This window comes from Pteronotus mesoamericanus, unplaced genomic scaffold, assembly GCF_021234165.1.
Source record: "Pteronotus mesoamericanus isolate MK-2021 breed Mesoamerican mustached bat unplaced genomic scaffold, CSHL_Meso_final contig_181, whole genome shotgun sequence".
Classification (NCBI taxonomy): domain Eukaryota; kingdom Metazoa; phylum Chordata; class Mammalia; order Chiroptera; family Mormoopidae; genus Pteronotus; species Pteronotus mesoamericanus.
The window spans coordinates 8,965,011-8,978,872 of record NW_026555077.1 but is presented as its reverse complement, the minus strand read 5'-3'; positions in this window follow the sequence as shown (position 1 = coordinate 8,978,872).

Sequence of the window (13,862 nt, the reverse complement as noted above, 5' to 3'; positions counted from 1 at the left end):
TATATCAATTTCATTTGTAAAAGATGAAGACTTGAAAATTCAGACAGTAGTAATTTATCAAGTATTTGTGAATTTCATAAATGATTATGAAAGACTGTTGAAAAATCCAACACTATTACTATTTTTTTTTTGATTCTCAAAGGCGATCAGCTAATATAATGCAAAAGTCCCAGATTCCTTACAGAATGATCATTGAGGATTTCACCATTATAGAAATGATTGGCATTGGTTTAGATAACGGATGGTGAAGTCTTTATTGGGATGAGCAATAAATCAGGTTTCCACATGTAGTTAACTGACCTTAGGGTATGGTGAACTTTACTTGCTCTCACTTTTCTTCAAAAAAAATAATAATAACTGCTTAAGAATAATAGCCAACACAAATTCAGTGGTCACTTTGTTTCAAACTAATTAAAGGTTATAATAAAGAAACTAACTTTAAAGCATGCATGTATTAACTACTCATATAATTTCTGATAAATTTAAATACATAGGAAGACACTTAAAAATAACAGTAATAATTTCCTATATTTATTCTCATTCCTAATTTATAAATTTTATTAATACACATTTTGTTTTGAATTAATAAATACTAAATTTCCAGAAGTCAAGATCATTGATTGTAAAATTACATGTTTTCATTTTTGGAAGTATAGTAACAGTAGAATTACTTAATATAATTATTTTTCAATAAAAGAAATCACATCATGAAAATACTGAGAAGTAAATTAAATTACTTTTCTTAGATTTTCTGTACTATATTAATCAAATTAAGAGGCTCTTATAGTTTGAATGAAAATTTCTATACAATTTCTCCTTATTTGAATAAATTATAAAAATTATAAATGTACATCAGGGTATTAACTTTAATTTTTAAAACAGGAGAATCATAACTCAAAATATATAATGAATATATTTCAAATATTTTATTTTATTAATTAATGAGGAAATCAAGAAGGTATTATAATTAGTCAATAGAGAATTTGAAGACAACACACACTCATTTGCATACATATAGATACATATAGATGTCTACATAATCAATTAGAATTGCTGAAAGAAATTTGCTAAGAAATGTACAGGTCAGTAAACTTTTCTGTGTAAAAGACTAAATAGCAAATATTTCTGGCTTTGCAATCCACATTTTGTCTTGCCATAATCTTATTCTGGGTGTGTGTTTACAACTCAAAGAAAATTTAGAAACCATTCTTAGGCCATTTTAAAAACAGGCTGGTGTTTAATAGTTTGATGACCACTACTTAGAGCACTAAAATGTAATATTTGGATATGTCTTTCTAAAGGGCAGAAATCAATTGTATCTATATTACATATTATTTATTTGTATTTCTGTGGTTGAGAATAATTTGCCTTATCATCTTTTTTCTATAATTCAATTTCTACCTCTACAGACTCATAAGAGAGCCTAGTCAAGAGTAGGCAGTCAATGGAACACACCCCTATAAAACCAGAAAAACTCCACAGGGTCTGACAATCGCCAGCACTCCACTAAAAGTTCATACTGTAATCTCTTGGGCCCATTTCCAAGTTTTTGATTATATTTTTGCAAATCACCTATATGAGACAATAGCTAAGTATACGAGCTTACGTAAATCCAAGTTCAAATCTCTGGTACTCCGCTTACATGGTACTTGACTTTGGTGAAATAATTTAATTTAATTTTGGAGAAATATAAAATTTGAAATATTTATGTAGCTGTAAAATAATATTACTAACACTTTATTGGGAGTTTTAATGTTAAGTGATATAATACCGATATCAATCTGCTTCTCCTTCCCTATCCCTAATCTTTAAGGTTCCTTTCTGAAGTCCCAATACCTCAAAGTTAACAATGGACAGTTTTTTGTACGTGATTCAAAGCAGGGATCTTTTATGCTACCTCCATCATTATTCTCATCAAAAAAGAGATGAGTGTACAAATGTGGACTTTATAAATTTGAGCTAGTTATTAACTTCTTTGTGTCTCAATCCCTTCATCTGTTAAATAATAATACAAGGTTAGACAAAAGTAGGTTTAGAGTTGTGATATAAATAAAGAATACAATAATTAATAAAAAATAATACAAGAATAAACTTTGTGCTTTGTTTACTCACAACTATAAATCTACTTTTGCCCATCCGTATAATTTATTAGCACTCTCATAATTAATTAACTGAGCCTGACAAATAATAAACACTTGATAAATGCCAAAGAGTGTTATTAACAAGGTAAAAAGATGCTTGTCTTTTTCTAGTCTTAGGTTGTATGTCTCTATATTGTGAATTGAGGTTCAGATTGTCTGGCTCCAGGATGGTGCAGAGGAGTAGAATGAGGTTAGGTTAGGGTGGGATAGAGAAAAAGAGGAAGAAAAGGCAATCTCATCACAATCATAAAATGACTTTTATCACATAGTAACCATTAAACAAATGATTGAGTTTAATGCCCATTGAGAGAATTAAGTATTTATTTTATAAATATTTATTAATGTTATCTATATTTATTAGAGTAAAATGAATTTTAATGTCCAAAGTTAACCAAGGTAAATTGTCTCCATTATCATCTGTAGCCAGTAAATGGTTCAATCAAAGGGGAAGTATTCTGGTTTAAACATACTGGGTTCTAGGCTCTAGCTTTTCTTCTAGGTGCATTAGTCAATTACCAATTTTCATTGCTAAGGACCTGCAATATTAGTAATTAGTATTCTTCTAGGTGCATTAGTCAATTACTAATTATAATAATTGCAATATTTATAATTTAAATTATATCAATATAAATATAAATTATATATAAATTATAAAAGCTCCTTGTCCTGGCTGGATTACTAGGTTGTTTGGAATGTCATTCCATACACAGAAAAAGGTTGTGGGTTCAATCCTCAGTCAGGGCACATACCTAGGTTACAGATTTCATCTCCAGTCAGCATATGTTCAGGAAGCAGCGAGTCAAAGTTTCTCTCTCTATATATAAAATCAATAAACAAATCCTCAGGTAAGGAATAAAAATAATGATAAAATAAAATAAAATAAAAATTTTAATCTCTGTAGAAAATATATGTGGCCAACCTCCTAAGAAGAGAATTGACAGAAGGTAACATGTTTGAGGTTTAGAAGTTTAATCCTGAGTTCTTGAGAGAGAGTTAAAAGATCTAAAACATTCATACTGGAGAAATTATGTGATAGGCAGAGAACTCCATAAATGTTTTTTCCTGCTTACTGGAATAACTTTTACTTCATTTTAAATATACAGTTATCAATTCATCTTTTTTAAAATAAGGCATATTTCCTATTGATTCTCTTTATTACTTTTCTCAAATGTCACGCCAATAGTTAAACTTGTCTCTCAGGGGAATATAATTGAGTGTTAAGTAATTCTTGTATTGATTTAAAAATTTAAAAGATGATACTTTTATTTGGTTAATTTAGCCAAAAACCTAAAAATAAAAATCTTAAGTAAATCTTTTCATTAAGTCAAAAAGATTATTTGATGTTTGGTTTTAAATGTATAGGTAACTAATTTCACTGGTCATTGTGGTGAGTATGGAGGAATATTTTTCCATTTAATATAAAAGCCTATGTTTTTATTTATTTAAATGACTTTCTTGATATTTTGAGATAAACACAAGCTCATCACTGGTCTTCGTATTTTCCTGGACTTTAAAGAAATTATAATATCACTCAGCTTTTTCTCATTCAGGTATAAAAGCCAATTCTTTTATTTACCTTCAGGAGTTCATGACACTAAGGCTTGAATCAAGCTTTTACTTCTATTTACATATTTTTGACATTTCTATTAAGTTTTTTTACTCCAAACTAGCAGAAGATCATTACTAATTCACTCTTCCCAACATCCAAATGGAGAAAAAGTGAGAGAGAGCTTCTCCCTTCCCACATCTCCTAGATTCTTGATAGGTACTCACTTTCCTTTCACTTTGCCTCTCTATCCTTACCCATCATTCAGCTTAAATACCACTTCATCAAGACACTTTTCTTAACCCTAAATCAAGCTTTGGTTTTCCAATATGTATTATAGGTTTCTGAGGCATCTTTAATTTTTCCTTTGAAATAATTTTAAAATCACTGCATTAGTCTGTTTTTCCAGAGGAAAAGAACTAATAAGATGTATATAGAGAGAAAAAAGAAATTCTTTATAAGGAACTGGCTCACACAATTATGGCAGCTATGAAAACTGTAGATGGCCATACCACCCTGAACACGCCTGATCTCATCTGAAACCCAAGACCTGTAATAGGCATGTTGAGACCCAACAGAGCCATTGGTGTAGTTTCAGTCTAAGTCCAAAGACCTGAGAACTAAGAGAGCTGATGGTATACATTTTAGTCTGTAGGATGACAGACTGAGATCCAGTTCACGTCTAAAGGCAGAGGGAAAGAAAGCTGATATCCCAGTTCAAAGCAGACAGGCAAGAGGAGGTTGCTCTTACTCTTGGGCAGATCAGCGTTTTGTTCAGTTCAGGCCTTCAATTCAGGCCCACCTGCATCAGACAGAGCAATCTGGCTTACTTATTCTACAAAAATAAATATTAATGTATTTCAAAAAGGTTATCACAGGCACTCTCAAAATAATGCTTAACCAGATATCAGGGCACTCCATGGCCCAGTCAAGTTGACACATAAAAATTAACCATCATCCTAATTATTATTTTTAATAAGAACTGTTTCTGACTTGTTCATCTAATACCAGCAGTGACCCAAAATGATAGGCACTCAATAAATAATTTTTTGCATAATAACTAAAGAACACTAACTCAATATTAATTCTAATAACAGAAAATTATTATGGCTATGATGAATACAAGAACACACATATCTTTTGCTAGAATCTATATTTAAAATATACCAAGACATCCTCCCTTGAAAATTTTGTCCACTTAGCAAAGAATTTCTGGGCTCATTTGTAATTTTCAAACTAAATTTTAGTAATTTGCATTATAAATTCAATTCAGATGAAATGTCATTAGTTTTATGATGTAATTCAAATATTACATAAAGTTTTATTATATATAGAATTCCTTTAACTAATTCTTCATTCCCTTACAAATATATTTTTATTAGCTCTTCTCCACTGCACAGGCAAATTTCTTAAAAAGTTGTCGATATGTGCTGCCTTTATTTCATCATCTCCCTCAACACATTTTAGTCTGACTTTATCGTAGCCATTGCTAAGTTGCCGATGGCTCTTTTATGCCACTAAATGTAATGATTGTTATAAAATCTTTATCAAGCTTGATTTATCTAAGGCATTAATACTGTTGACCCCTCAATTCTGTTGGAAATACTCTTCTCCCTCAGCTTCTGTGACACCATATTTTCTTCTCATCTCTCAACTCTTTCTTTCCTGAGTCTCCTATGAAATAAACTTCCTTCCTAAACTTTCTGAATATTTCTCCTGGCTCCCAACTGTTGGAGGTCCTCCATGCTTTATGATAGGTCTTCTTCTAAACTGCATTTCCTTGGTTAGCTTTAACTACTACCCATATGAAAATGACTTACAGAGTTCTATTGCCACCCAGATTTCTCCTCTGTATTTCATACCAGATACCTGATTATGACATTTCATTTGTATGTTTCAAAGCCCGCCTCATTCTTTTCTTTCTCTAAATCCTGGTTTTTATCCAGTGTTCCCAATCTCAATGAATGTTAACCATGTATTTTCAGTACTGTAAATATGAATTCTAAGAATCTTTGTTGACACTTCCCACTCCATCACATTTTTATATCTAGAATAATCCTGTTTATTCTCTCTCATATATATCTCTTAATTTCCTCCACTTCTTGCTCTTTTACTCTCCCCTCCCCAATTTCACAATAACATTAACTCTGGCCTGCATGACTGCAATAATCTATTAACTTTCCTTTCCCCCTGAGTTCATTTCTAGACACTCCAATCTATTATCCATGCTGCAACAAGAGTGACCTTTTCAAAATGGAAGATGAATCTTATAGTATTCCCAATATGTAAAACATTTCAATGAGTTTCCCTTGTATTTAGCTTAAAAAGTAAAAATCTTAACCTACCTATGAGTCACTGCACACTCATACCTTCCTCTCCCTTTCCAGATGCATCTTTAACTATCCTACTCTGTCTTTTTCTCTCACCTTCTTTTCCATGCACTCTAAACACACTGGTGTCTTATTTGCTTGAATGCTTCATGCTTTTTCACATGGCATAGCCTTGTGAAAAATCTCCATCCCATACACTCTGACATAATCTACTCAAGTGAACAGATTGGCACAACCTTCAGGAAGACTTTCCCTGACTCCGTGACACTAAATGCTCTTAAAGTATCATGACCTCTCATTTAGGATACATGTAACTGTACATGTTTCATCATTTTACCTGTGTCTATTTTTCACAGTAGATTGCAATGTTCTTTGGGATAACTGTAATGTATTTTTTATTCACAGCTGTCCCCAGGCCCTCTCTGGCACATTCATTGATAAATTATGAAGCTCAATGAACAAAAAATTATTGAGTGTTGATTATATGTTGGCACCACATACATTATATAATAATATGGTGGAGATGGCCCCTACCCTCGAGGAGCTTATCTTTTGGTTTAGAAGATAAACATAAATAGAATGAATACCAAATACTACAGTAAGCAATTAACATCTAATGTTATAGCATGAGAAGTCACAACTCAATTTAAATACAATTAAGAAAACAATACAAGAAGTAAGATGCTTATAGTTAGAATGGTCTAATGATGATTTATGGATGAAAAGAGTCTTGAGCTTGCCCTTAAAAAATAGGAAAGTGTTGAAGTTTCTGGGGAGAAGAATGGCATAAACAACCATCCAGAGGCATGGTAGACTCAGGCATCAAGTTCAGCAGTGGTGCCTTCCCAATAACCCCAACGTTCCGTAGAAATGAAGACGGATTCTAGTCCTACAATGTGATAAAAGCCAGACTGTAGCATGACAGGAATTTTAATTACTGGAAATTTGAAAACAAAGCCTTCGTGTTATATTTCTTCAAGATACTAGGAGTACTCTTGATGCATAACTGGAATGTGGGCAGGGGAGGGGATCATGCAAATCCTATGGGTTGGTGTGTTTTCTTTTTTTAAGTTGTCAAACAGCTTGCAAAGTTGTAGTCTTAGTAGACTGTTTCCCAAAATTCAATAAGTTTTTTAGAATTATAAGCACATACAACGGGATGTTTTCTTCCTCTTACTAATAAGAGCTATTCCATGCCTTCCACATTCTACTTTTCATGCTTAGAGTTCACCCACAGAATCCTTTTTTAAAGAAAATAGATCCAAAGATGGTTTGCCAACAATTCTTGGAAACTGATCCTTCATTTTGAAAGTTTTTTTTTTTTGAAACACCACCTCTAAAATAATAGAGTAGCATATTTGGCCATCAGAACACAAACATATTATTTTATCTGTAAATTCATCATTTTGCAATAAAGATTTAAGAAATTTACAGCCTCAGAGAATTTCCTACATAGACACATTAATGCAATGTCAATGCTGTAGTGATATATAGTACTGCTGCTGGTATGCATCCATAACAAATATCACAGTATACCACAATATCTCCAAATCACAGTGACATCTAGATTGGAAATGATTCATTTTTCAAAAATAGACTTTGTTTAGTAGGACTTCTTATCAAATTCACGTATCATGTAGTTTTAAGAGTCCAATATTTCCACAAGACTTGTTTTGAAAAAGATCAGTTACCCTTCCTCCCCCCACTATCTTCCCTGCTCCCTGCTCCCAGAGACATCCACTTAATTGCTTAATTTCAGATTTAAGTCTTAACTATTGACTACAAGCTATGGAAGAAGGGAATCTTACTCTTGTTCAATCTCCTTCACCTACCTGGGTCCAATCATATTTACAGTTTCCATCCTTCATTCTCTTAATGTAGACATATCATAATTTTGTGTAGACACATTCAATGTTTATTTTAACATGCAAACCAATTCAATTCTGAGTCATATGATAGATGATGTCATTTTGTTTGTGGCACAATCTTTTTTTTTCCACAGTTAATAATTGTTTTGTTTATAGATTGCTTAATTTTCTTTCTCTTACTAGTAGAAATCTCTGCCAGTCATTTAATCCATCTCAATGAATTAAAACGCATTTGAGATTCTATCTACTTCATCTTTTTGCAGTAATCACTTATGTAGCCTTCTTATTCATTCCAGTCTAAATGCAGAGAACAGCTGTCATGAGATCTTCTTCTTGGGAAATTCTCTTTACCTATTTCTTCAGTTAAATCCAATGTTCCCTGGACTCATCGTCTTCTTCTTTCTTCTTTATTCATTCATTTGTATGGACTATATACTTGAATGACTTTCAAAGAAAGTATGCTACCAGATAAATGTTTTTATTCATTTTTATATCTTAACATAGTTTATTTTCTTTATATATACTGGGTATAAAGTCCCAGTATATATAAAGAATATATATATATATATAAAGAAGTGCCTTGTTTGGCACTTCTTTTCCCTCAAAATTAGGAAGGTCCTTATTCATTAACTTTAAGATTCTGTTAATGTTGTTGAAAAGTCCAATTTGGTTTTCAATACTTGATGATTATTATAAAATCTTGTTTCTTGAAAATTGTTACCTATTCTTTTCACTCCAGTGTTCTAAGGTTTCATATCAATTGTCAGAACACAGGTTTCATTTGACTCACCGTGCTTGTTACTCAGTAGAACGTCTCAGTCTGTACACATGCCCTTCAGTCTGACAAACATTCCTTCACTACTTCTTGGATGATCCTCTCTTGTCTTTCCCTTATTTTCTCTTTCTGAACTGGCTTTTTAATTTTCTTATTTTCTTTTCTTATATCTATCTCATTTTTCTTCTCTTTTTTTGAGGGGAGGCTTCCTCAGCTTAATCTTCTAAGCCATTTTTTTATTTCTACATCATATTTTTAATTTTGAAATAGTACCTTGTTTGCAAATATAAAACTATAACAGTGCTGTGTCCTTATTTTATAAAAGCAATATCTTCTCATATCTCTCTATTTTATGTTTTTTTCATCTTTCTTCTCTTACAGATTTTCAATTTCCTCCAAAGAGGGCTTTCTGTGTGTATAATTCTGTCTTAGGCTCTAACGGTAGAGAATTTCCTTCATTGCCTGATGATTCCTGGTTGCCTGCTCATAATAAAAAACAGTCACTTACCAGTGTATTAGAAACTCAATGCCTCTGATAAGGTTTCTTTATTGTTGAGTTCATTGTAGGGTCTGACTGGGCAGGTAAGATAGAGAACTCAAATATTATTATCTTTAGGTTTTTTTCCCTTAAGCTAAATTCCAAGGAGATCTTTTCAATCTTTTCTCGTGAGAGTGGCAGTCTGACCGCCAGTGTTCTGGGAGACAAGTAGTGTAAAAATATAAGAATACTTCACTTTCACATGTAATCATCAATTTAATGTCTACAGTATTTAATGCAAGGTCTTTATGGACTACACTTCTTCGCCACAGTCTCTTCATTCTACCTTTTCCTTAGAAGAAATTTCCAGTCTTCTGCCAGGGTAAGAAGGGACAATTGCCTAGCTACACACAATGGTAGACTGGATAAAGGTGACAAAATATTTCATGTATGAGCTTCTATTCAAATATAAATAGGTAGGTTTGTTAGAATTTTTCACTGCTGATTTATGATGTAACTTTCTAGAATCTGCTAAGTCATTACCATTCACCTATTTGCTTTCTATCCTCTAAACTTAGAAAGTTGTCTATTTTTTTTCTCATTGCTTTTGTGGATATATGTTGTTGTTTTTTTTTTTTTACAACTCTATTTAATATCATATCAATAGGGTTTCAAGGTAGTGGATATAAATATTTGTCCAACCTGTCACCTCTATACCTCTTGATTAGTTCTCTACTCCTCCTCATTAATGAGAATATTAATGAACATTTTTCAGTGTTCTTGTGAGGATTATATGAGATGATATTTTAGAAGTATGAATAAATGGGTCTGGCATTTTATAATAGGCACTCAATCAATATTACTGTCCCTTCCTTTTGAAAGAGCATTTACAATCATCTCTTCTGTCTTACTCCTTCTCCCTGGCTGTTCCATCCATTCTCACTCTGTTGATAAAGATACTGAGGATCAGAGGGATTCATATGAGTTACCCAAGGACATGCATACTATTAATGTCAGAGAGACTGAAATATGTCCTTTTTTGTACAAAAATAGCATTCTCTTTCGGTTTGAACAGTCATACAGAAGGATGTTAACTTTACTTTTTTAGAAAAATTTGGCTTGTCATTTCTTCTAACAAGTGAATAAACTGTACACAAAACATGATTATACAAATGTCCAAAGGCACTTAATTTAAAGGGAACTGTAACTGATTAACCATGGCAACAATTAGCTAATTAACAATGTCCATTGCTAGCTATAGATAGACTTAAACAACTCTCAGAATTTGCATACTTTTCCATTAGCCAAGTAAAAGTATAACCATTTCTAAGAAGAAAACATACTACAAGACAAGGTGCTCCATTTTTGCTTCCATATTCACTAGTCTTCAATTTGGAGCCAAACAGATTTGAACAAAGCTGAAGAACTTTACAAAATAAGATCCCAGGATGCACCTTCAGACAATATGATACAATAGGAAAGCCAGAACCTAAACTTCCATTGTAAATATCCTCAGGTGGTTGCAGGTGCACCCAGTTTTAGAAGCCACTCCAGTACAGTGCATGTTACCTAAATAGAACAGAAATACTTGGGCATATTTTTAATGGATCAGTGAACTGTCTCAAGAAATGCTTTTGGAAGTTTCTATTATTGCTCTCTATTTTCATGGCTCCAAAAGATCATCTGAGTAAATTTTCTTCTTGATCATACAACTCGGAGTACATTGTCTTGCTCTGGATGACCAAAGAGAAGACCAAATTAAAGTGGCAAGGAAGACACTCAGGGTCTTTTAGCATTACCGTATTATTCTGCAACAGCTTTCCCAGCAAATAGGAACACTGTGTGCTCTCAATCCACTGATAAATTAGTTAACAGCTTTGCTTTTGAGACCTAGAAATTAAATAGAGAGTGTTAACTGCTGTAGACACTCCTTGGATAGAATATGTTGGTCTTCCATGGAAATTACTATCATCTAGAGATTGCATTTAACCGAACTTTTACATAATTTTATAGCTGCAGAAATTGTACTTAGTAAGGTGTTTGTGAGGAATCAAAGAAATTGATGAACTCTTCATTTGCAAAAATAAGAAATTTTACCTGAACAAGAGAGTGTAGATAGGTCTGTATCATTATACTGATGGGTATTTTTCTTATGAACTGAACTTTCTTATAAATTCTTGTGAATTTAGCATGAGGTCCATATGGTGTATTTACAGATGTTAAGCTCTAAATGAATGCTTCAAATAAAATCACAGAATTTTATTGCCAAAAAGAACTAAAGATTATGCTGTCTACTACAAAATCCTCACTTTATTGGCAAATAAACTGAGGCTTAGAAAACCTAAATGTTTTATCTATAGTCATATATCTAGTTGCTGACATCACAGCCAGCTCTTCGAATGTCTGCAAGAATTTTATTTTTACCATACCATTCTCCCTAAACAGTGTTTTTTAAAAAGGACTGTCCCCAGTAATGTTACAAAGTGTTTGGTGGGGGAAAATACATACAGGTTTGAGTAAATATATTTTGAATTTCCACAAGGGTAACTGTGGACATTTTTTCCTAAGTGTTTGACCATATACAATTCTAGCCATAATGTCTATTGCAATTTCACAGAGACTCACAGAACACTTGGGATAATCACCTGTATCCTTTGTGGCTGAATTTTGTCAGCATTTTATATAATTGCCCTCATGGAGGCTATGGTGCTAGATCATGTTAACCTGGAACAGATCTTTTTCTTTTTACTGTTGGGACAGTAATATCCAACTTCACTAGTGAATAGGGAAGCTATGTACCGGAGTTCAAGTGATATTATAAAACTCTGCCCTAAAGAGCTGTAGCTAGACAGTTCTTTTGGGGAATGTTTTTGTAGTTTCCATTTCTACACTGAGTTTTCTGTTGCAATCTGCAGGGGCTGCTACATTTGTGCATGAGATCAGGAACTATGCAGTTACATTATTGTAACCACTTTGGAAATTCTTGACCTTGATCTATATAGAATATTTCTACACTTGCTTTAACTGTGCTATTATTACTCCCATTCCCCTTATTTCTATCTTTCCTTTAATGTGCCTTGAGTTCCTCAGATAAAAGTGTTATCAGAAGTACAAAGTGTTGTATTATTACTGCAAGCATAAGACCTTCTCTTCTGTTCATCAGTGAAAGTTTAGCCCATTGACGAAAATGGTCTAAATTTTTTGAAGTATGCTACCAACATATTTCTGAGGACTTATAAAAATTTTGAAGGACATCTAGAAAGTGCGTTCTGTCTTTTGAATGCTCAGATGTGAGTTTCTAAGATTATATGTTTAGAATCTCTAAAGACACTTTGAATGTAGCTTTTACCCCATTTTTTTCTGAGATGGATAGGAATAATTACATCCACCAGTCTTCTTTTTAATGGCAGTTTAACAAATGATCAAAGTTGCTTGTTTCAAAGATATTGAGTTTTAGTCAGTACTACCATCAATATTTACTTCTCAAAGGAGTAAATATTGTTGCAAATAGACAGATTAGCACTTTGGAACTGATGAAAATTTTCTGGAGAGTGCCTGTTTATGGAGGCTGTACAATTCAAAGGAAAATCCAGGCATTGGGATCTTTGGGAATGTGCAGTGATCATTTGCTCAGCCTACAAGATCTCAAACACAGAACTTGACTCCACCCCTCTGTATTCATATTCCTGTCCCAGCTACCACTAAAATTCTATTCTCCAGATGAGAAGATTACACAGAATATGCTTCCTTTTCACTCATCACCATCAGTCTCCGAGTTCTCATTACTGCGTATTTCTTTCTGTTTCTAAGCACTTGCACAATTTACTATATTACACCTGGATTACAGTATATTCCTGTCACATAATTTTTCTTTTTAAAGTTAGTTAATTTTACTTTCCAACCAAGGTTATAAACTTCTTAAGGACAATCACATTTTTATGCTCTTTTTATTTTTTTGTATACCTAAAGAAACATTGCAAACTTCACTGGTACTCAAAAATAGTTGGAACTCAAAATTACCTTTTGATTTTGATCAGCAATTTTCAGCCTTTTTCACCTCATAAAGTAATTTCTAAAATTCTGCAGCACACCAAGAAATATATAATTTTTGCTGACCTGACCAAAAAAATGGGTATGATTTTGATTCATTTACATCAGACTGCTATTGTGTTGGCTTTTGTCATTGTTTAATTTGACAATCTAAGGACAAAGAGGTCAGTACTTCTGACTAAATAGTCAAGTACTGCATGCTTTAAAAATCCTTGCGGCACACCAGTATGTCACAGCACAATGGTTGAAAATCGCTGATTCTGATTATTGAAGGCCAGAGATAGTCGGAAGTTCAAATGAAACACTAAGAGGAAATAGCTATATGCTCTGAATCCAATTGCAGACATTCTAGATACTACCTTCTGCGACAAACTTAATAAGACTAATCTCTGGAATGAGATGGACAAAAGTAGTTCAGTGACAGGAACGTTAGGGCCTTTAGATGGATTAAAGTAGGTTAAGATGGTGGAAGAGTAAATGATTTCAAATAGTTATGCTTTATTTTTCTGTGCAGATCAGAGCTCTTTTACCACCTTGAAAATTTATCTTATATTCATATTTCATTAGAAGAGACCTTTCATGTAAAAGGAAGAAGAGTGGCAGGAGAGTGTAGTTGCACTGTTGATTCTGATTCTTTTCCTTGTGGGTAGGAGAGCAGATTCTCACAAACTCTC